This window comes from Gekko japonicus, unplaced genomic scaffold (genome assembly GCF_001447785.1).
Source record: "Gekko japonicus isolate JY-2015 unplaced genomic scaffold, Gekko_japonicus_V1.1 scaffold2690, whole genome shotgun sequence".
In the NCBI taxonomy this organism is placed as follows: Eukaryota; Metazoa; Chordata; class Lepidosauria; order Squamata; family Gekkonidae; genus Gekko; species Gekko japonicus.
The window spans coordinates 41,161-63,218 of record NW_015163684.1 but is presented as its reverse complement, the minus strand read 5'-3'; the positions used below and the strand labels follow the sequence as shown (position 1 = coordinate 63,218).

Sequence of the window (22,058 nt, the reverse complement as noted above, 5' to 3'; positions counted from 1 at the left end):
CGCGCGGCATGGAGCCGCCGGGCTTCACGACTCTCTCTCTCTCTCTCTCTCTCCCCACCCCCCCAGCTCCAAACCGAGGGCTGATCGGCCCTCGCTGCTCTGCCCCCCCGCTCGCCGCTTCCCTCCCAAGCGGCGGCGGCATTAGCAGAGCATTCCCTGCGCATGCGACGCTCTGTGAGTTTCGGGGGGATTTAAACATCACCCCGATTTTTTTCAACATTTAGGATTTTTGTGCACACGTGGGGACCGCCCCACGTGTGCACAAACATCTCCCTGCCCCCCAAGTGCCCCCGAAGTGCGGATTTAGATATCCGCACAGAGGGGGCCACTTCACTATTAGATATATAGATAAATTGACAGTTCTCATGGTTTCTATCAAAATGGTGCATAAGCATGTAGTCTACATGCACAGGTTTCCTCTGTTATGGGAATTTTCAAAAAAGCAGCAACCCTGCATTCATGGACACTGTCTTCACAAGCTGCCAATTGCACAGAAATGAGGACAGAGCCAATACACTCCTGCCCACCCCTCCTCCACTCAAACTGACTTCAATGCATGTAATGCCACATGGAGACGACCTCTTAAACGTGTTCTACCTTCCAATAAATATTAGATTTTGAAAAAACTGATTTTCCTTCTTGTTGCACTACCCACCATACCATCAGTGCTTAATTTCTAGAAGAAAAAGTGCCCAAGGCTTTAATTTGCTTAAACTGTAATGTATCCATCTCCGACCACGTGCATGGCTAATTCGTCACACGGTCATGCGAAGCGGCCGAGCTTCACTCGCAGTAACAATGGGACAAGCGGATCCTAGCCGGCGCCTATCGGCGGGCTAGGCTCCCGGCCGAGAGCCTATGGAACTCTCAGCCACTGTAAATAGCCAATCACTTTTGTGTGGGTGTGTTTTGGGTGTGGGAATGTTGCACATATAAACCGGCCTGCGAGCTGGTTAGTTTGTCTTGTTCTGAAGGCGTTGACAAGGAGGCGCTTGCTATAGTGGCGGGGGTGAAGAAATTTCACCATTACTTATATGGCCAGCCGTTCACGATCCTGACGGACCATAAACCACTCCTTGGCCTCCTGGCCCCCAACCGCCAGACCCCACAGATGACATCTCCCCGGGTGCTCCGGTGGTATGTTTTCTTGGCAGGATACTCATATGCGCTGGTCCACCGGCCGGGAAAAGCGATGGGGCACGCGGATGCTTTGAGCCGTCTTCCGCTGCTGACTTCGGACCCAGACCCGGCACCAGCCCATCAGGTCGCGCTGCTGGAGGTTCTTCTCAATCAACCTGTACACGTTCGGGAGGTGGTGCGCCGCACAGCTAAAGACCCGATTCTTTGCCGCGTCTTGGACTGTGTGAGAAGGGGGTGGCCTATGGCCCCGGGGGGCGGACTTTACGGCATTTGCCTCCCACAAGGACGAGCTGTTGGCCCATAAAGGCTGTGTGATGTGGGGCGGAAGAGTGGTAATCCCAACCCCTTTAAGGGAACGAGTCCTCACGGCGCTACACAAGACACATCATGGGGTGGTCCAGATGAAAGCCTTGGACAGAAGTTACATCTGGTGGCCGGTGCTGGATTGGGACATCAAGGACCGGGTTAAGAGGTGTCTGCCCTGCCAGGAATCCCGACCCGAGCCACCATGGGCTCCCGCTAGAGCCTGGGAGTCCTCACACAAGCCCTGGTCTCGGCTCCACTTGGACTTCGCGGGGCCATTCCAGGGTCAACTATTCTTTATACTAGTGGATGCATACAGCAAGTGGCTTGAGGTCATCCTGGTACTATCCACTTCCTCAAGAGCAGCCATCCAGGCCATGTGGCACATCTTCAGTGCCCAGGGTATTCCCGACACCCTGGACACCGACAACGGCTCAGCTTTCACCTCGAGCAAAATCCAGGACTTCACCCGTTACTACGGAATTCGCCACGTCAGATCGGCCCCATTCCACCCAGCAACCAACAGCCAAACTGAACGCATGGTTCGGATGACCAAGGATGTGCTCCGCCACTTGGATAGCAAGGACTGGGACTACAGGCTGGCAGCATTCCTCTTTGGCCAGAGAACAACGCCCCACACTGCAATGGGACGCAGCCCAGCGGAGCTCCTTTTGGGCTTGTGCACCAGGCTGGATCGCCTTCATCCCGATCGAGCCCCGGAAGAAGAACCGGCCACGGAGTCACCCGAGGCGGCCAGAGGTTTTTTCCCCGAAGACCCAGTCTATGCACGGAACTATGCGCAAGGCCTGCCATGGATTCCGGCCCAGGTGGTGAGAGTCCAGGGACCCAGGTCGTACGAGGTCTCCAGCGAAGACGGCCAGATACTACACTGCCATATCGATCAGCTGCGGCGATGGGTACTGCCATATGACCCAGAGGACTTCGAAGACCCCGACACCCCGGAAACTCCTGCTCCACCTCAGCTACCGGACATCCTTGCCCGGCACATTGAGGTACCTTTCGATTCTCCAACAGACAGTATGACCGTTCCTCGAAAAACAGCGCCACCAGCACCCCAACCACCAACACCGCCCATGCCTCAGCAGAGTACTATGGTGTCACCTTCCGCCCCAGTTCCCGCACCTCGCCGCTCAACGAGACCCCGTAAAGCACCCTCCTATTTGCAGGACTTTGTGTGTGGCTGTCTTTTGGACCAAGGGGGGAGGGGTGTAATGTATCTATCTCCGAATACATGCATGGCTAATTTGCCATGCGGTCATGCGAAGCAACTGAGCTTTGCTCGCAGTAACAATGGGACAATCGGATCCTAGCTGGCGCCTACTGGCGGGCTAGGCTCCCGGCTGAGAGCCTATGGAACTCTCGGCCACTGTAAATAGCCAATCACTTGTGTGTGGGTGTGTTTTGGGTGTGGGATTGTTGCACATATAAACTGGCCTGCGAGCTGGTTAGTTTGTCTTGTTTCGAACTAAATAAAAGTATGAGAGCTGAAATCACTAGGAAGTCTCAGTACTTTTCACTGCCGACGAAGGTGGGATACTAACTCCCATGAACAATGACCCGGATGAAGATTCGAGCACCGCATTGAGCCCCAGCACCGAGCCCACCGCACGCCGCTCCGCTTCGCGCCCTGGTTCTCCAGTAGCCGCTTACCGCTCCGCTCCTCGCTCCGTACCTTGCCCTGCTGACCCCAAGAGCAGCAGCGCTTCCCGCATCGCTCCAGCCTCCGCCACCTCCATTCCCAAGCTACCCTTACCATTGTGGAAGCAGTACGATGGCTACCTCCCAGGAAAGCATCGCCACTTTCGACATCTCCCGCCCCGCACAGTGGGAGACCTGGCTCGAGATCCTGGAGAGCTACTTCGACTGCCATGACATCGTAGACCCGGGTAAGAAGAAGGTCCTTCTCACCCAAGGAGTGAGGAGGAACAAACACATATGTTCAGTCCATACATAATGCCAAACAATGGCTTCTCATCACATGTTCAAGCTCCAGTAGGCTCATGTGCTTCTTCCTTCTGTCACATGAGCTCTCTCTTTCTCTTTTGTGGCAAGCCATAAATTGTTTTGAAACCCAGCACGCAATTCTGGAGTAGAGGACAAGGGCAACCCATTTTTGGTAGTTCAAATGCAGCAGAATTAACCATTTGGCATGAAACAGGAAAAGAATGTAGGGGAGTGGGAAGAGTACGCCCCTGTAAGAAAATGTGGTTACACATCATGGTCTACACAAGCCTTACACCCAGAGGCCCACAGCTCTTATCTCAAACATGTGGAAACTCTACGCTTGTCCATATAAAAGCCGAGAAGTCCAGGCCTTGGAAAGACACAATCCATCATCCAGGGAAACAAAGCCTGAAATGGGGACTGCATGTGACTGTTTGAATAGCCCAACCGAACTGCGCCTCCACTTACTCTGCCCAGAGACAGCAGCAAGTTCAATGCCTTCTCCAAGCAGGAGCTCCAAATTGCAAAAATGTAGGCCACTTCACAGGAAACTGCAGACTCAGAAACTTGTAAGGACAAAAGTTAAGGATAGCAAGCAAATGAATTAACAGCGCCTGACATTGGGGTTAAGGAGAAATGAGAGAGGCTTTTAGATATTCGTTGCAGGAAGAAAGGCAGAGCAACGCTGTTAATAAGTTGAGAGGAAAATGAAATGGGTTATTTAGAAGTGGTCTGGATCCCTCATTTCCCAAATCTCTGTCAAAGAAGGAACAAACAAGTTTGGCTAAAGAAGGACTGGAACGGCACACGTATGTATGGCACACTGACAACTGGAATGTTATATATTTTGTTTTTGTTGAAAGCCTAAGAACAGTTTCTGCTAATTTCATTTGAAGGCAAACATGCAGCACTCCTGACTGCAGAAGAAAACACAGGAATTGCAGACCTGAAAATTAATTATCAGAGATATCAAAAGCAACACTATACAAATATCACAATTTTAGAATGATCTAACTTGTACATTCTGATATGCAGAGGGTACCAAAATATAGAATACAGAAATATGCTTCCTTTCTGGTGCTTTGGTCAAATTGATTCTGTTGTAGTTGTAAGGTCTGGTAGCTCAAATCATGCAGACTAGTAACACTATGTGTTCTTAGTCCTCTGCTGGGGGAAAAACAGAATACAGAGAACCTTGAATACACCAAGGATAAACAAACATTTCCATGTATATGGACAAATGCACCCAACAGGACTTTAACAGAATTAACAAGCTCTGGGCCTTTGTCTGCTGAACTGGAAGGCTGGGAATTCAAAATCTCTCTTCAAATTCAGCGAATGACCTATCAAAGGTCCCAGACCTGATCCTTCATTGGGTGTCACAGTTACATATCATGTTCACATTCAAGGATGAGTACAGAAGTTGAGGTAGAGAAATTGAGATGTTGGCTTGTGGGAATGGAGATGAACTGTCTGGATGCACCTCTAATGCACCTCCAGAATGACTTGGAGAAATGAATATGGGGTTTTTTGAACTAGCAATAAAGTCTCTTACTAGTTTTCAAAACTGTTTTATGAGTTACCAGCCTTCAGTGATAGAAAGAAAAAGAATACCATAACCGAGAACAAACAAATTGCAAAGTGAAAATCAAAGACGCAAGGAGCTTTTGGCAAACAAATAAATTATGCTCAACATGCTTGGCCTTTGTTGCCAAATTACAGAATGAAAGGCAGGGGGAAAAAACACTTTTTGAGAAACAGCGGATCTGTTACAGAGTCTCATGAGAACACGCTTGAAAAATTCATGTTGACATGAAAATCAGTATATCTGGACAAAGCTGCTAACTTAATTGGCAGGCACGCTACAAACAATAGCATCAATTAGACACAGTGCTAATTTGGTGTACAAGAATGAAATTAGGCAGCGAGTCTTTTTTCATAGTGCGAAGGATTATCTACATTTATTTTATATGGATTTTTCACAGTCTCATTCTCCATGTACAAATCAACCTCTTTGTGTCATCTGAATTCTTCAGATTAGTGCACATTTCACAAGTTTCAGATAAGTCTAGTGGAAAGCAATGATACCATACTGACCACTGAGTGAGTTTCACTATGTGTGTATTGCAAGGTCCTATCGACAGGTCATAAGAAACAGTGCTCTTCATTTAGAACGTATACATTTCAGTGGGGCTTTCATGGGTGGTCGTTCTGGCACACTGCACCCATTATACGCAATCCAAATTGGCCTTAGTGGTCTAAGGAACTTCTTGTCAGGAACACCAGCTGAGGGCTACATATGAGTGACTACATTTGAGGCTCTCAACAAATTAAAGCAGAGAAGAAAAAATAAATAAAATCACTCTAGAGTTAGCATTCTTGCTGTGGTCTTCTTTTTAAAAAACAAGCCCAACAAGAAGTGTATTTCCACACACACACACACAAACACATAGCACAACCTCTTGCATGTAAGCATCTTACTGTACAAGTGCTAGTGGACTGGATGTTATTGTACCAGTGTACTTGCGTGACCCACAAGCACCAATTGCAGTCCAGTGGAAATGGGGGAATTCTCAAGCAGTGCATAAATGCTGCACTCCACAGAGAGGGGTGGGAGGGAACTGCCATGGCTGACTTTGACCAAGAGAGGTGCAGCCATGTGCTCTTCAAAGGCTGGGTCACATCTCTGTTAACTATGTGACACTTTCCTGCAAGGAGACTAAAAGGACTGGATGAGTTTAAAAATAAATGAATTAGTTGATTATGCCATCTAGGACTCACTTGTTGCCTCATCCTTTTTTACAGTGAAGAGAGACATTTATCCTCTTCTGAACAGGGAATTTGGACTTACCTGCTGAGTAATCATTACGATAAGCAAATATAAAAAAGATTTAAATAGCACGTAGAATTCAAAGATGAAAGGAGTAATCCTAAGCAGGCCTACTCACAAGTAAATCTGATTTTATTCAGTGGAGCTTACTCACAAGAAAGTGTTTCTAGGATTCCAACTTAAAGTTAGGATCTTTTTAGACAATCCATTTATCGAGGAATAAATGTGAAACTGTTGTTCATTTGATGTATGGAAGCCAGATGCTTTTAAAGAAACAGCTGTTTATCCATCTTTAGATGTGGCTGAATTGGCCAACTATCGGCCGGTCTCTAATTTGCCCTATTTGGGCAAATTAATTGAGAGGGCAGTGGCAATATGGCTGTAAGGCTTTCTGGATGACGCTTCCGTGTTAGATCCCTTCCAGTCCGGCTTCCGCCTGGGACACAGGATGGAGACAGCGTTGGTCGCTCTGACAGATGACCTCTGGAGACATCCTGCTCCCGACCTTCAGGGGGGGTGCCATTGGTGCCAGCGACGGAGGTTAGGAGTTTGGGAGTGCTCCTGGATCCCTCCCTTACGATGGAGGCCCAGGTAGCAGCCACTGCTAAGTCGGCCTTTTACCACCTTAGGCTGATTAGGCAGTTGGTTCCCTTCCTCGACCGCGCCGACCTGGCTACAGTGATCCATGCAATGGTCACCTCGAGACTAGACTACTGTAATGCTCTCAACACGGGGCTGCCCGGATTCAGAAGCTGCAGCTAGTGCAGAATGCCGCGGCCAGGCTGTTGATGGGCCTCCCCAGGTGTGAGCACATCCAGCCTGTGCTGAGGACACTGCACTGGCTGCCAATAGCATACCGAATCCGCTTCAAGGTGCTGGTTCTTACCTTTAAAGCCCTATATGGCCAGGGTCCAACATACCCACGGGACCGCCTTTCCCCGCACATACCCCAGAGAGCACTATGGTCTGAGTCTCAAAATCGGTTGACCCTCCCTGGCCTGAGGGAGGCCAGGCTAGCTACTACCAGGGCTGGGGCCTTTTCAGTGGCGGCCCCTACCTGGTGGAACGAGCTCCCTTTCACAGTTCCACAGGGCCTGCAAGACGGAGCTCTTCTGCCAGGCATTTAATTAGGGCCCGCCGCTGTCATAGAGCCCTGGCTCGTGGGTTTAACATTGAGCCCTGGCTTGTGGCTTTAACATCAAGCCAATGCCATAAGAAATTCTGAGCAGAAGAATATCTGGGAAGTGGTAATTCATCTTGAAAATGAGCCATCTAAGTTAAGTTTTAACTGTTGCCAGCACCTTGTGTTTGTATTTTATCTGTGGTGTTTTAAATGATTGTATGATTTTAACTGTATTTATGTTTGTATGGAAGCTGCCCTGAGCCTGCTTTGAGGGGAGGGCGGGGTATAAATCTGATAAATAAAATAAATAAATAAATCTCACCCCACTTTCCCCCCGAGCCCACACAGCCAGAGTATATTGTCACTGGGAATGGTGAACAGAGCTGCATGAATACAGGCTGCCTACCTGTGGAATAAACCACATTACTAGAACTGCCCCAACTGCAAATCTCATCCACTTGTCTGATCCTTTTTAAAAGCTCTGTTAAACACTGTGCACTCCTTACCCACCACCGCCACTGTTATTCTTTAGGAGTAACTGGGGGGGGGGATTCTTCTCCTGGTGTTATGCCCCTTAATTTCTAAATTTTCTTTGCAGGCTGTGAATTTATTACCTACGGCCCTGGAGTTAACTTTTTAAAATTGTTAAAACAGCAACAAGAAGCAAGTTATCCCGATCCACCCAGCACCTTCCTTCTCATTCAGTGTGTGTGAACAGCTATTGCACCCATTGCTAGACTGATAGCACTGTCCTAAGTAGAGTTACCTCCGCCTAAATCCATTGAAGTCCATCGGCAAGGAAGGTTGTGCCCCTGCTTAGGAGTGGCCCCTGTGACTGTTCAGAGTTGCTTCACACTAAGACTACTGAAATCAACATACTGGAGTAACTCTGCATAGGATTGCACTGGGAGTGCTTCATATTAGTGAGCATGATGCATATGCATGGCTTATGAGCAGGGATTCCAAAAGCCATCATGGGCCCCTGACAAGGATTCCCTCTTGACCCCTTCTTCATACCACCCAGATCCAGCACAATCATCATATGAAAACACATGACATGCCCTGCTCCGAAGGCTCCCAGAGTGATAACAGCCCCAACAGTGCTGTCAGCAGCTGTGCCTAGAAGGCTGTAAGGCTGTTCTCAGGTGACAGAGGAGCAGGGTAGGGAAAAGGGAAGACAAAGGATGCCTACAGAGAACTTACCAAGTGGCACCTTTTATAATTCGCATGTAACCATGCGGTAGGCTCATCACTGCAAAACACCTTGCCCAGTGCTGAGGAGAACTGTAACACTCCTTGTGGCTTTCACAGATTTCTGGAGAGCTGTAAGTATGGAATTAAAATTCTCCTCTGCACATTACAGAGTTTAGTCTATTCAGAGCATTTTAGGTTACCAATTATTTACTGGTCTTCTTTGTTCACCCAGTATATGGGGGCCAAACTAATATGTGAGACCAGTATCCCCAGCAGACTTACATTATTGTTGCTGTTGTTTCAAGATAAAAAGATATGTGTGGAGGGAGTACTTCAGATATGAGCCATACTGCAGTGAAAGGGGCATTTAATCCTTGCCCCCATGTTGTTTTTCCAATGCATAAGCCCCTCCCAAGCTGAAGAAAACAATTAAAAGCACAGCAACCTCCATGTTCTTCCTCATGAAGCAAACAACAGCCAAGAAGCGGAGGACACGGATGTGTGGGGAAAGGTTCCCGCCCCGGTCCCCCAGTGCTGTGGCTGCAATATAAATTGCTCCCTCTTGCAGTGACTTTTAACTAAAATAAACCTGCAGGGAAATCCAGTCAGATATTTCCCTGAAGCTCATTTAGTTTGGTCTAGAGTGAAGGAAAGAAGGACAGAGAGAGGAACAGGACTACTGAAAAGCATTTGGTGAAATACAACACTGTCAGTTTTTCTAAAAGGATTTATTTCCCCTCCTCCTAGAAATCCTTTCAGACAAACCTTCTCACAAGTTTACATTTTTAGCCAGGGGACATTCTGAGCTGACTTTCCAATCAATATACAACATGGTGTGAGGCAAATCAAATACATCATAAGAACGCAATCTAAGAGATTACTGATCTTTCTGAATTTCCGACTGAGCTTCCCCTTTGCTCTGAAAAGACCACATTTAGAGCACTGATTTGGCATTTGCAGCATCCAAGGGGAGCAGGCCAACAGAAAGACAGTGGTTAGAATCTAGGAGACTCAGGTTAAGTCCCCATCCTGCCATGGAAGCTCAGTTGGGAAGAGCTCACCATCCAGGACTGAGCTTTTCTACCACGTACTGTTTCTGTTAATGGTTAACTGCTTGATTTTTGTATTTAATTATTGTATTTTATGTCTTTAGGCTGCCTTAGCTGTTCTTCTTTAACAGAAAGATAGATATAAATTAAATAAATCTCTCAGCCTAGGCTGCATCACGGACTTTAGCCTATGCAGAGCATTTTATGTTGCCAGTAACTTCTTGGTCTTCTTTGCTCACCCAGTGCCTGACGGCCATAAAGATGAAAAAGGTGTATGCCTGGTTGGGGTACTTGTGATCTGAGCCATAATGCAAGGGAAGTGGTATTTAATCCTTCCCTACTCATGCTTTTGTCTTCAATGCATTCCCAATCTGGGTTTACCCTGCTGAGAAGTGCACAAAAAGCACGGTAACCTCCATGTTCTCCCCCATGGAGCAAACAACAGCACAAGAAGAGAGAAGACTGCACTGAAAAACTGATGTGTGGTGAAAGGTCACACACACACACCCCAGTTCTGTGGCTACAGTATTAAACTGCCCTCTCTTGCAGTTGTTTTTAATTAAAATAAACTAAAATGGAGGAAAAGGTAGTAATACTGTAAGCCACAGCACTCCAGCTGGGGGAGAAAAGTGGGTTACAAGTATGTAATTAAATAAATGGAACTCTGACAATCAGTAGGGGGTGGTGGTTCAGGCTGGATACAAATAATGGTGAACAATGAGAGAGAGAGAGAGAGAGAGAGAGAGAGAGAGAGAGAGAGAGAGAGAGAGAGAGCCCAAACTCAGGAAAAGCCCCATGGGGATCTGCAGCACTATGTGGCTGGACTTGCATAATATGCATGCTATGGACCACAGGCATGGTTGATAAGTATTCAAAAACAGCTTCATCTCCCCACTGGTCTGCATGCCCTGTGTGACAGTAACAGAGCTGTTAAGCAATCCAAAAACTCACTGTCTTCAATAACTCCCCCCCCCCCACAATTAGATTTGGTGCCAAGTGAGGTAATTCTCACCAACTAGACACATTTCAAGTTCTGGGACTACAAAACAGAATCCTGGCTGTTTAATGGTGTGTCTTAAAAATCAGGTATGTATATTCAGAACAAAAGACTGTGGATCTGGCAGTCCTCTGTGCTGCTGAAACTGGAGGAGGGCAGTATTTCTTAGGGTACATCTTCATGCTTGGTCTGAAAGAAGGCAAAAACACATCCATTGCAAGTCAAGCCCACAGCCTTCTCATCTAAGTGTCAATTCACCCTGCTGAACAGCTATTGCAAAACCAATGGCGTCCTCTGGAGGAATCATGCTATAAAACCTACCGATCTTCCCCCCAACTTTCTCATAAGAACATAAGAGTAAAGTGTGCAAATGTGAGATACAAGTCTATGAGAAGGAACGTACCAGTTGCCCATATGTGAGCCAATGTTGTGTAGCGGCTAGAGTGTTGAGCTAGGACTCGGAAGACTCGGAGTTCAATCCCCACTCAGCTATGAAACTCACTGGGGGAACTTGGCCCAACCATTCCCTCTCAACATAACTTAGCCTGCATAGTTATGAGTCCAGTAGCACCTTAGAGACCAACAATATTTGGGGGGGGGTATAAACTTTTGAGAGTCAAAGCTCCCTTCATCAGACCACCACAGCTTTCCTCTAAAACTTGCACAGCTATGTGGATTAAATGCACTGAACTCCTTGGAAGAAGAATGAGGGAAATAAGAAGAAGAAGAGGAGGAGGAGGAGGAAATTGGATTTATACTCCACCCTTCACTACCCAAAGGTGTCTCAGAGCGTCTTACAAACTCCTTTCCCTTCCCCTCCCCACAAAAGACACCCTGTGAGGTAGGTGGGGCTGAGAGAACTCTTGACAGAAACTGCTCTTTTTCAAGAACAGCTGTGCCAGAGTTATGGCTTGCCCAAGGTCATCCAGCCAGGTGCAAGTGGAGGAGTGGGGAATCAAACCCGGTTCTCCCAGATTAGAGTCCGTGCACTTAACAACGACACTAGTTCAAAGGACTGACATCACAGCAAGATCTAAGGGTGTCTCCAGAAAGGCAAGGTCACTCAGAGATCATTTGCTGACTAGCTAAAGTCTGTATGTATCAGGGTACGTTTAAAAATCAGTACATTTAGTCTTCCAGAGGGTGTAAGCACCCCCTTGACCCACCCCCCTCGGAACCCATGGCAAGATCCAACATCCAGAGTGGTTATTTTTGTGTATTGAAGAGGCAGGAGACGATGGTCAAATGAAAGACGGTTGATTCAAAACATTGCTCAGCTCCGGACTGGACTGGACTGGGTAGCTTTGTTAAGAGCGGCACTCAAACTTATATGATTTCAACCCTGAACGATATACAGTGTAACTATATACAGCAGGTCTGATTAAACCTAAGCAGCTTTCTGCAATTGGTTACCCAGGATGGCTTCAGGACCAATAGAGGGTCTTTATTAGGCAGCCAATAGAAAAGGGAGAACTAGGATACCAGAGGCAAATTCATCATAAACCAGCATAACATTAAACCCAATACACAACAGTTATGACATGACTTACTAAGAGAGTTCTCTTATGGGGGCCTTTACATTTGGATGGATATTACCCAATTACGCATCTACTTTCTGTGAGCCACGCACTCCAATGGCCAACCTACACCAGTTCCTTCCTGCATCTTTTCTGGTAGACCAAACCACTGATTTAAGGCACTTAACTAGCTCAGGATGACCAGCCTACACAACAGGTCACACTTTCACACCCCAAGAATGAGAAAGTTCTTGCCTGTCATGGATTTAATCCCACTTCCTAAATCAAGAAGCTGTTTTAGGGAGGCACAGAATCTAAACTTCACTGTTCCACATTATTAATGTTGCAAAGGGCAGGGGGGGGGGGGGGTTGCTTGCTGCTTTACATGGACTGAATTCTTGACAGCAGAACCAGCCTAGAGAGACAGGTGAATGCAGGAGTCTCAAAATAGCACTTTCACACTCCTTGCCTTGCATGAGTTCTTTGGAGGAACAATTAGATTGAATCATCAATGCACTTCCCAGGGATTTTAACTCATTCCCCCCTCCACCCCCAGTCAGTGCAGTCTGTGCCCACTTACTATTGCAGAATTCATTTCCCTCAAATACGGCACAGAGGAAAATATAAGACCACTTCTCTTTATTTTCTTTATGGTAGGACTAAATAACTAGTGGTCTACCAGGCTGAATGAAACACATCACGTCCACACACTGGGCAGCCACTAGGAACTCTGTTGACCTCCTGGTTTTCTGCCAGAAAAATCTACAGAATGGTAAATGTCAAAGCCTATCAAACACCTTTGGCTATCAACGGAATCTTGCCCTCATTGCTGCCAATACCTAGTAACGATCACAGGTCACCGAAAGGACCAACATTCACCACACATTCAACATTCACTTTGGTCTTAAAGGTGCCACTGGACTCAGACTTTGTTCTGCTGCTTCAGACCAACACGGTTACCCCCACCTGATTCTATTCACTATGCAGGTTGTTCAATGTAAAAAAACCCCAAAACCCACACACCCAGCCTTACAGGGCAGTCTCCTCTAATAGGTACTTGCAAACCTCATACAAGCAAAACACTGTCTGAGAAAACTGTAATTTCTTCACAGCTCTGGCCACTTTGACTCAAGCGCTGGGAAAATGCCACTTCCCCACAATTAACATGCTGATTGAGAGAAAGAGGTCAGGACAGCCTGCAAGGACTTTGCAATACAATGATTGTTTGAAAACGGTTCACAATAATTTCTTCAGCCCTGTGAAAGACATCTGAAGCCCTTGAATGGTAAGTAACTATTTGTAGCATAGCCTGACTTCCTCCAGCGATTTAACCCTGCTCACACCTGCCCATCTCACAGTCCATGCCAATCCCTGTCCATCCAGCCGCCCTCTGAGAAGTGAGCAGTCATCTTGCATATCATGCAAGGACAGAGTTAATACTGCAGCAGAGAAGAAGCAGAGAGAGAGAGAGAAAAGTGCTGAGTCACTAAGCCACCTTTCACTGCAGCACTTTCATCCCGCCAAATGCCTGGAGCAGTCCCAGAGCAGGAGCAGCTGAGCCAATCATATTTGACTGAGGTCATAGAAGCTGCTGTGACTCTCCCAGGACACCTCTGCTGCACAGAGCAGGGAGGGGAAAGAAACATTACTGGCTCCTTGCAGCCATTGCAGGTCCCTGACTGCAGAGACGACGATGCAGCAACTACATACTTTTCTGACGCTTGTGGTTCAGTGGCTGCTTCCAACACACCCTGACTGCCTTGGCGAATTTTACAAGGCAACTCCAGACCCCTTCCTCCAAACTCTCCAGCTTGCAAAAAATTCCACATCAGCCTCCCTGACCGTTCTTCCACTCCAAAAAAAGCCAACCAACATTTCTGTGTTTTTAAATGCAGCTGAAGAAGGCCAGGATGTCCCAACTGATTCCGTAATGCTTTCAGAACAAACTCCTTGCATCGTGTATTGTAAGGAGTATGTAAGGATGGAAGAACACTTTATGAGCCACTTGACTGAACAGCAAACGAAGTCATAAACAAGACTTGAAATGGTCTTAAATTACTCTGTAATACAAAATATGAAATCTACCAGAGCTACAATGTACATTTGACTGCTCTTTTGCTTTCTGCAATAGAAATACTTAGCATTCCAATAGAACATATGAACAGGCAAAGTGTTTTGTATGCATTACCTTTCTACAGCTTCCTGCAAAGGTAAGTCCGTGTTCTCCCCATATTGAAGGGTGGGGGGGGCGCAGGCTGAAAGAAAACCTCGTGCCCAAGGCTGCCTAGTGAGCTCAAGGGAGAGATGAAATTCACTGGGGACTTCCTAAGTTATAGCTCAGTTTCTTAGCTAGTGTGCTATACCTGCTCTCTCTCATACATTAGCATTCTACACATAACAAAGGTAACGCAAAGGTGCTTTTCAGGGCTAAATTACACGTGACCCCAGGAGTGACATACCTAGAATTACCAGGCATTTTTCCTTTTAAAGAAGCAGGCTAGGCCCCAGTGACAACTGGGACTTATTTCCCCCATGCCATTTTCCTCACCTGAAATGGTCCTGTGTTGCTGTCATGTCCCCCCCCTGAAGTAAACTTATTTATTTTTAGAGCATTTTACTGTTACCTTTCTAGGAGTCTGCCTAAGGTGGCTTACAAAGTAGAAATAATAAAAACAAAACATAAATACATGAGGTTGAGCTAACCCACTTTCCTACATGCCAAATCCAAGTTGGGGCCCTACAAGCCTGTTATTTTACAAGTAAATGTTTGAAAGTTCTGGACAGTCTCCTAGTGCCACATGTTGTTTTGCTCCCATCTCACGTGGCAAAACGCTCTCTGGTAAAGGGTTTTTTTTAGCCAAATTTGATCACATAAAAGGAATTGTCTTTACTGTCTCTTAAGTCTGATAGTATACTACTTTGGGGCATGTTAGGAACTAAAAACCCAAGTGATTCTTAAACATCTGACTACAATATAGGCCATGAAATCAATAACAGTGCCCACACTAATAGGACTGTAAAGAGACTGGGAAAGTTGCTGCATTGGGAAATCTTCTCCTCCCTAATGGGTACCTGCCTGCACACCTGCGCACACACCATGCTACAAAGGAGGACAAAGCTATTTTTATCCACACTTGAAAGTCAGACTGAAGAGCATTTCATAGTGTTTGTGTGTGTTTTAGGCAACTGACTGTCCTTCTGGCTTAAAACTGGCATTCAGGGCCTAGCTAGTTCTACAAGGGAGACTTGGGGTCAACTCTGGAGCAGGTTGCCTCCTAGTCTGCAAAGAGTTGTTTATGGAAACAGAAAACAGGACTAGGAGGCTGAACATCTGCAAAAACTGGACACTGCCACCTCATAATATTAATAGTTTGGCTGTAAAAGCTCTTTAGTTGCATTCCTCCGAATCGGTTAAAGAAGAACTTCAGCACTGCTTGGCATCCAAACCCGCTTTAATATGATTAAGAAACAGTGGGGAGGAATTACAGAAATCTTGACACTGCAGCAATGCTTCTGGAGAAAAGAAACATGGAGGTGAAGCAGCACAGAACATCTACTGGTTTGCCAATTGGATCAAATTACCTCTTTCCCCCATCCACTGACACAGAAAACACATGCCCCAGTAAGTACCCTAGGGGAGAACTGGGCGCAGCAGTGGGCTTATCTACCAATCATCTCCCAACCCATGTCCAAAAATAACCCTGTCTGGCTTCAGAAGACGGGCTCTATCTGGGCTGCTGACTAATAGGCTACTTTGCAGTGAGGTGTAATATGGTAAGGGTAGCCCTTTTACAATGAATCAACATTTAGGGCAGTGAAGAGAGAAATATCTATTCCATACCATCCCTCACTGACATACAAGGAGTAAGGCTAAGGCATATGCAAGTCAAAGAGGAAATCTGTTTCCAAGCAGAGAGTCATACTAGACTTATGAGGCTCTGTCCCAGCTCTATGAAGATTAGTACATCCTTCCAAGATTTGCAAGATTCAGAAACCCTTGTTTCTGAGAACACAGGGCAATTACGTACCACCTTGTCCTGGCAGAATCTAAGTGCTATTTACCGGTGATGGGGGGGTGTCAGTTTTCAAAAGATTATTTGTGTTCTCTCTCGTGTTCTTTGCTCCAGCTGTGAAAAATTGGCTGGTGTTCACTTATTGGAAGTTTTAATGACACAAAAAATATTTAACCCATTTGCCACTCATGAAAAGAACATTGTGCTGGGTGTGTCCATTTGAATTCGTAGCAACAGGAGGAATTGAAATGCAGCAATGAGTATTCATAATTCCTTTGGCCCCACTGCGAGCAGGACGTAAGTCTCAAAAGCTAGTGGCTATGCCAGTGTCTAACAGGAAGATGAATGAGCCCCTTTCCTAGTACTGTTACCTTTGCACAAACTGTGTGGGATATAGAATGTATTTGCCAAGAGGGGTAAACACTTGAGCAGGTAAATTATCACCACAACAGCTGGAGATGTAGGAAATTTGTTGCTTAGTGGGCCAGAAAGAGTAGATTGATTCTCTTGCAGGGAACTTTCAATCCTTCTTGTCCAATGTAAGTCAAGATGCAGCAAGAATCCAAAGAGCCCTAGAACTGGAAGGGGTCTTATAAGCCATTTTATCCAAACTCCTGGCATCCATGCAAAAAATCCCAAGCTTCAGCACTCTGACCAGATGACTGCCCAGCATGTGCTTGAAGAAATCTGAGGAGGAGAATCCACTCAAGCCTAAGTAATTATGTCCATTGTCAAACTGCCCTTATACATTAGGAAATTTATTTTCATCTTCCACCAAAATCTTCTTTCTTATCATTTGAACCCATAAGATCTAACCTTGAACTATGGAGGAGCAAATCAGTCTTTGCCCTCTTCCCTGTTGACAGTCCTTTGGGTATCTGAAGAGCATGATCGCATCACTCCTCTTCTCCATGCTAAGCGTACCTAGCTTTTTCAGATTTTCCTTGCAGGACTTGGTTACCAGATCCCTGTCCACCTTTGATGCCCTCATCTGAACTTGTTCCAAAATGTCTACATAATTCTTAAAGTGAAGCACCCAGAACTGGAGACACTACTCCAGATAAGGTCTGCCCAGCACGAGGTAGAGTAGAAATTTTTAGTTATCATAATTAGATGGTCTAGGAGCACCCAATACTATAACATTGTTGAAGTGTAGGAGGAATGGATCGGATTAGTACCTAGTTGGAACCCCCTGCAAGTCACTCCAACCTTTCTAAAAGGGATATAAATTCCCTGACCTGGATAGCCTAGGTCAGTCACCATAGGTTCCAGGTGCGCATGCACACAAACACATGCACATATGAAAAAATAAAAATTAAATTAAAAGTATATAAATTTAAACAAATGTAGCCATCAAAGCCTGACCATAACACAATTCTGTTAATCTTGAAAACTAAGCAGGCCTAGCGTGTATCTAGATGGAAGGCAGCTAGGAAATTAGCCATGGAACATGCCCATAGAACAAAAGTCCCCAAACTTTTTCAGCCTGTGGCGCCTTTGGAATTCTGACTCAGAGTGGTGGGCGCAACCACAGACTGGGTGCCACAGGAAGCAGAGCCAACCACAGAATGTCAGGGAATGAGGTTATGCATAACTCTAATAGTAACTCTTCCAACATTTCAGGCAAAAGCTCTGTTTTTCCTTGCATACACACAGCTTACTGTTTTTAACTCAGAGAAGATCCTTGTGCTGTGGTGGCAGCTGCTCCCGAAGCAACGTTTTAAAAATCTGCTAAGACAATGGCCAATCAGAAGCTCTGTGGGACAAAAGCTACATCTGGCCCCACCCACTTTCTAAAAATACTTGGTGGGTGCCAGGAAAGGGCACCATGGCACCCAATGGCACTATGTCGGGGACTCCTGACCTAGAATAATGCACTCTGCACTTGCACGGATACAATTATTTAAATAGAATAGTAGGATGAACCAGAGCTGGAGGAATATTGAAGAGCCTCTGCCAACCTTTAGCAGCTATGCTGCCCACTCTGTTGGGAGGACTGAGGAGCCCCCTTCAACAGAACTGAGAAATTCCATCTTTCTAGTTCAGCAAGCAATAAATAATTGCATCATTCCTAAGATCCAATAATTGGAATGTTCTGCTTCATTATCCAGGCTCTTCTCTCTTTAATATTCACGTACTCAAAATTAAATCTTAGCCTAGTTATCCCAATAAGCACTAAGACTCAATATATACCACACATAGGTGGCTAACACAGCTAAGATCCAGACAAATTTTGCTCATTTTTTCAAAATGATCCAAATAGTTGTAAGTATCCAATTCTGTATCACCCCCCCCCTCCAAAATCTGGTGCTTACAGTTTTCTGGAAGATCCTGATAACCCTATCCAGTTGGCAGAGAAATAATCAGAAAGGGCATTGATAAAATTGTAGTCAGTGTGGAAAGTGAGAGCATGTGTGTGTGAGAGAGGGGGAATTAAGTCCATTCCCACACAAACATGAGCATGAACCAGGGCTACCAGCTCCTGAAGCTGGCAACTGGCGGAAGAGCTCTGGGGGTGAGGAGTTACCTGTCCCACCTCTCCCAGAGTCATGACATCACTTCCACCACAAACCAGAAGTGAAATTGCAATGCCAAAGCAGGAGACTTGGCTGGCCTAGAGGGGATATTTTTGCCCTTGCTCCCGTGAGGACAGATGGAGGAATTGGTCTGGGCTAAAGCTTCATTTAGCCCAGCCAATCAACAGGAGGCTTAGAGCAGCCATTTAAGCTAGCTATGCTGCCTACTTGCAGGGTTTTCTGCAGCTGCTATTTCACCCACCCACCCACCCACTCAGCCTAACCTAAAAAATGCAAGATTTGACTCTAGGGCTGGGTTGGATATTTTGGATATTTTGGGGGGCCCTTCAGACAGCCTTGGAGGAAAAGACTTCTTCTACTTGCTCCACTAGGCCTGATCCATGAGACTTGGTCAGGCTCTAACAACGGATGGCAGGAATAGTTAACATTGACATGATCGAGGTTTATAAGATTATGCATGGGAAAGAGCAGGTAGAGAAAGAGGTACTTTTCTCCCTTTCTCACAATACAAGAACTCGTGGGCACTCCATGAAACTGCTGAGCGGTCGGGTTAGAACGGATAAAAGGAAGTACTTCTTCACCCAAAGAGTGATTAACACATGGAATTCACTGCCACAGGAAGTGGTGGCGGCTAGAAGCATGGACGGCTTCAAAAGGGAATTAGATAAGCATATGGAGCAGAGGTCCATCAGTGGCTATTAGCCACAAGGTATAGATAGGGGCTCTGGGGCAAGTGTTGCTCTGTCTTCTTGGTGCTTGGGGGGGGGTCAACAGTGGGAGGGCTTCTAATGTCCTGGCCCCACTGGTGGACCTCCTGATGACACCTGGTATTTCCGGCCACTGTGAGACACAGAGTGTTGGACTGGATGGGCCTTTGGCCTGATCCAACATTGGCGTCTCTTATGTTCTTATGTTCTAACTGATGAACTCCCCAAGGCACAGAAGGATGCAAGCAGGTTTTCCCAAACCAGCCAATCACAGTTGTGCAGCTGGTGGAGTTGGGGAGGGAGTGCCCTTGGTGCTGAGCAGCAACAGCCAAACCCTTAGTTTCTGTAGGGCACGTGGGTGAAAGGGAGGGGGGGATAAGGCTTTGTTCCTCTTGTCACATTTTTCTGAGCAAGCGAGGAGAGAGAAATCTGGCAGCAATGCTGGCTGAGTAAGGAGTCAGGGTGAAGTTGCCCAAAATGCTGGGAGCAAGCAGGGCTGCCCATGAGTGATAACACAAACTAAAGAGGAGGAAAATCTTTAATTTATGCAGAGCAGCCATTAACACAAGGTAGCCTAATCCATATTTTGGTGCCTTGTGTCTGCAAAGCAGCGGGAGAGCAATCCAAAGTGGACTGAAGGGCAATAACAGAGGGTGCCAGATCTGAAGCAACAGAAATCAGCCAAGCAGAACATTAGCAGGGAAAGACTGAACGTTCCAAGTTCAGGGCCCAAAGAGGACAACCATAGTCAGGACAGAAACTTGCCAGGGTTACTGATATAAATATGAAACAGCCTCGCATCTGGTGTTCCCTCAATGACCCCTTGATGATGCCCTATATTTTAATTGCTCATTCTTTGTTTTATATATGTACTCTCCTGCTTTGTCTTTTATAATGTTCTGCTTTTAATTGTTAGCCTTATTGGGCCAGAAAGCAGAATACAAATGTTGTAAATAAATAATAATAATAAAAAATAAAGGACCACATTGAGATGAACTCACCCTAAACTATACCCCCCCCCCCCCCATTCTTTGCTGTGAGGCCTGTTAGCATCTCCTACTCATTCCTGGACGGCACCAGCCTGTCCCTGTTCTGTCAGTCATACCGAGGTTGCTCTATGATTGCATCAACACCCACACCTTGCATTAGCAACAGAGACACCTCGGCCAGCTGGTCTTTCCTCTCCTCTGCCTTTTTTGCTCCCCTTCCTCATCCAGCATCACACACACACACACACACACACACCACTGGTGTCATGCACAGCAGACGCTGGAAATTCAAGCACTGAGCATCCCTGGAGAGCTGGGACAGGTCTGGCACACATTTATCCAGCAGAGTCTGGTTCTCCAGTAATCAAAAGGCTAACTCTACTAATGGGGGGGAGGGAGAAGATACCATCAACACACCTCGTTTTCAAGTGGGGCGAAGAAGTAACTCTAATCTTAGGACTCTCACCCCTCAATCTCTTGCAAAAGAAACTGGTCCAGTCAAACAGGGTACAAAAAGCTGATTTGTAGTCAAAAACAAACTATACTTAGTAATTTTGCCTGATTCGATGTCACAACAACCTATGATTTGCTCTCTATGCTCTGCTTGGGAGAAAGCAATGGAGAAGCTTGTGAGCCTAAGGACTTCCAAAGTTCACACCCTAAACAGAGCCACAATCTCTGAGGAAGGCCCTCCACATTCCTAAGTCCACGTACTGAAAACTAAAGAACAAGTCAGAATGGTTAGGAATGGACCAACTCACCCCAAAGGATTCTGTAATCAAGAACAGCAGTTTATGTTTCCCAGATAAGTTATTCATCATGTAAAAGGCAGACTTTAAACACAAGCTGCACAGACCTTTCCTGCCCCCGTATTTGCAAGATCAAATACAAAATCAATCTGTATATTTCTTAAAGGCTAAAAGGTTAGTTGGATAGGTATATATCAAGACAAGACATGCCAGCTAAAACACTGTCTGACCACCAACAGAGGTAACTGACCTCTCTATAAATCACAGTTTGGCATACCTCCAGCCTTGGGATTTGATTTAGCTAACAGCTTGCAGTGTCATCACCCGGATGTCTTTTTGAGATGACAACAATACACAAAGATTTTGTACTTCTTAGGGATTTGTTTTTATCATCCACTTCACACCGATACATCGCAAGTTCTCTAAACGGCTCCCTCTGTATTCATTCTTACAATGGTTGTGTAATGCCTTGTGGAGATAACTGCCACTTCCAAGCAACAGTTTGGCCTTTTAACGCTTCAGCTCATGCCAGGGATCTAAGCCTTAATGTCGTAAGGACAAAGACCTCGGTAAAATTACACAAGGGAGTTTATTTGAACATAAAAATAGGAACAGAATAAAATGCTGAGAACTTACCACAACCACCTGGACTGGCTGGCTGTTAAACACTCTGGAAACCTCTTGATGGTTAAGGGGGAACAGATGACCTGCATTCAACGAAAGAACAAGTCAATTTACCAGCTGATTATCTCTGAAAGTCATGACTATTCACATCCATGACTATTCACATCCATTGGGGTCATTTACATTTTGCACATCATATTACTGACAAGAAAAGGGCATGATTTTATTCACGGGGACAATTTGCCAGAGAGCTGCTGTGACTGACACCAATAAAATTTTAGATACCGGAATTGTTACAAAACACTGAAGTATTAGAAAGTG

The 22,058-nt window shown here is 46.0% G+C and overlaps 1 protein-coding gene across 1 annotated transcript in view; it reads right to left on the bottom strand.

The window, feature by feature from the left end:
- SYT2 (synaptotagmin 2) overlaps positions 1-22,058 on the bottom strand; it is an 86,242-nt gene that overhangs the window by 42,119 nt on the left and 22,065 nt on the right. Inside the window, exon 2 of the mRNA XM_015407768.1 lies at positions 21,750-21,820. The gene's annotated coding sequence lies outside the window, so the exon portion shown is untranslated. The remainder of the gene's footprint in view (positions 1-21,749; positions 21,821-22,058) is intronic.